Source organism: Condylura cristata, unplaced genomic scaffold (genome assembly GCF_000260355.1).
Source record: "Condylura cristata isolate star-nosed mole 26May11 unplaced genomic scaffold, ConCri1.0 scaffold00033, whole genome shotgun sequence".
Classification (NCBI taxonomy): Eukaryota; Metazoa; Chordata; class Mammalia; order Eulipotyphla; family Talpidae; genus Condylura; species Condylura cristata.
The window spans coordinates 18,432,529-18,434,637 of NW_004567134.1; the positions used below are offsets into that span (position 1 = coordinate 18,432,529).

At 71.8% G+C, this 2,109-nt stretch overlaps 1 protein-coding gene across 1 annotated transcript in view; it reads right to left on the reverse strand.

Annotated features, from left to right (window-relative positions):
• EDEM1 (ER degradation enhancer, mannosidase alpha-like 1) overlaps positions 1 to 377 on the reverse strand; it is a 10,234-nt gene extending 9,857 nt beyond the window's left edge. Inside the window, exon 1 of the mRNA XM_004692243.2 lies at positions 311 to 377. The gene's annotated coding sequence lies outside the window, so the exon portion shown is untranslated. The remainder of the gene's footprint in view (positions 1 to 310) is intronic.
• Positions 378 to 2,109: the final 1,732 nt, after the last annotated feature.

Genomic DNA, 2,109 nt, shown 5'->3' on the forward strand with positions numbered 1-2,109 from the left:
CCGGCGCGGAGAGGGCTGTGGCGGCGCCCAGGCCCAGCCGCACTGACCGTGCGCACCCGCCCAGTCCCCTCTGGCTTCGGGGCGGGTTCCCTACAACAGCGGCGTCTCCTGCGGCCTTCAAGGGGAATCACGCTCCCGCGCGGCCCCCCACGCTTTCTGAGGACACGGGCCAGGACACGGGCCAGGCCCACGGCCCTCGCGGCGGCGGCCACGCTGCACCAGGTTTCCCGGGGCCCTGCCCGGGCAGGAGGCGACCCCGGAGGGCGGAGCTGCGCGGGCCCAGAACACGAAGCCTGGGCTGAGCACTCACCGCCAGTGTGTCCAGCGCGTCCACGAGGGTCAGCGAGTAGTTCCCCAGGACGTCGTTGATGTTCAGGTTTGAACTAGAAAGAAATAAAATGCAAATTAGACAGACACTTTATTTTACTAGAGAAAACGGACCCCGAAACGAAGCACCCACCAGCAGCTGAGGCAGAGGAGCAATGAGGGTGGCCGGGGTGGCCAGGGTGGCCAGTCTGCACCCGCCGGGCCACCCGAGGGTTTCAGGGGGGGCAGGCGTGACACGCGCGGGGAGAGGAGGCCGGGGGCAGCGGACGGCCCTCTGCCCTCCTGAGACTCCGTCACCACAAGCCATCGCTCTGTCCGGCTTCAACACCCTGATCCAGCACCACGGGCAGAGAAAGGCCCGGTCACCAGCCGCAGCCCCCAACGGAGTGGACGTCCCAGGAACACAGCCACGACCCCCGCTGTCCGGAGGCGCGTCACTGGCCCTCCCAGCACCCTGCTCCACGACCCCCCTTCACCCCGAGGAGGGCTCTGGAAGTGGACCCTGCACCCGGCAGCCTCCCCGCAATGCAGCCAGGAAGCGACCCTCAGCCCTGTCACAGGCGAACCCCGACGGCCAGGCGGCCACCGGGAGAGGAAGGCCACCAGTGCCGCCCCGCTGTGCCCCACAAAGTCAGGAAGAGCCAGAAGGGGCGGTTCAGGAAGCCCCCGACGGCCTGCAGCGTCGCCTCCGCCACCTGCCTGTGGGAAAGGCCCAGCGCCCGTCCTAAGACCCCGACGCTCCCCTCAGCCCTGGCCTGGCCGGCACAAACCTCCCCAGGCGAGGCGCCGGCCGGCTCTGCGCCCCCAAGACCTCGGCCAGGGCCTGGCCCAGGCTGCTGGCGCCACGTCAGCGTGGGCGAGTGGACAGCCCGACCCCGGCTCCACAAAACGAGCTACGCGACGGGCCGCTGGCAGCAGAACGCACCCGCTGCTTCCGCTCGGCTCGCCCAGGCGCAGGGAGGGCCGGCAGGGCCTCCGCAGACCGGCCCCGGCTCACGCCGCCCCGAGGGCCTCGCGGCCGGGGTCCTCACGCTGGGCTCTGCCCACTCGGGACACCGCTGCCTGGCTGTCGTGGCGCCCGGGGCCGCCGCTCAGAGCCAGACTCACGGACACTCCTCACCACACAACCTCCGCTGGCCTGCGTCCACCGGCCTCTCCGGCCGCCCAGACCCACGGGAAGCTGGGCTGGCCCTGACCACTGTGCTTCTCCTCTCGGGTTCCCAGCGGCAGGCCCAGGCCCGGCCGCCTCCGGCCCAGAGGAGCCGCACGCTGAACGCAGACCGCAGGTCCGAGCTGCTGCCCGGCCCCCGCCAGCCGGCCAAGCCCGCGGCAGGCACGTCTGCTCCACGCGGGGCGAGGCCGCTCCCCAGCGCTGCCACGGGAGGACGGGGAGGGCCGGGGCGGACGAAGGAAGAAACCAGGTCTGGAAAACCCGCAGGCCCGCCAGCTCCGTGTCCGGCATCCCAGCAGGTGGCGGGGGACGAAGCCCCGCGCCTCTCCTGATGGCTGTGCAGTCACCCCGCCGCGGCGTCCACCCTCTCGTCACCCAGCGCCCGAGCGGGAACTGCGGTGTCCGAGGGGACACGGGAGACGACGCGCCAAGGAGGCCAGCAGCTCCGGGCGAGGGCCGGGGCCGAGCAGGCACGAGGCCTGGGGTACGGGGCCCAGGCCCCTCAGGCACAGGTCTGCTCCCGGCTCCGCGGCAGTGAGGCCGAGGGAGCGTCACGACAGGGCAGAGGGAACATCCCCTTCCTCAGAGACTCTGGCCCTGAACCCGGCTTG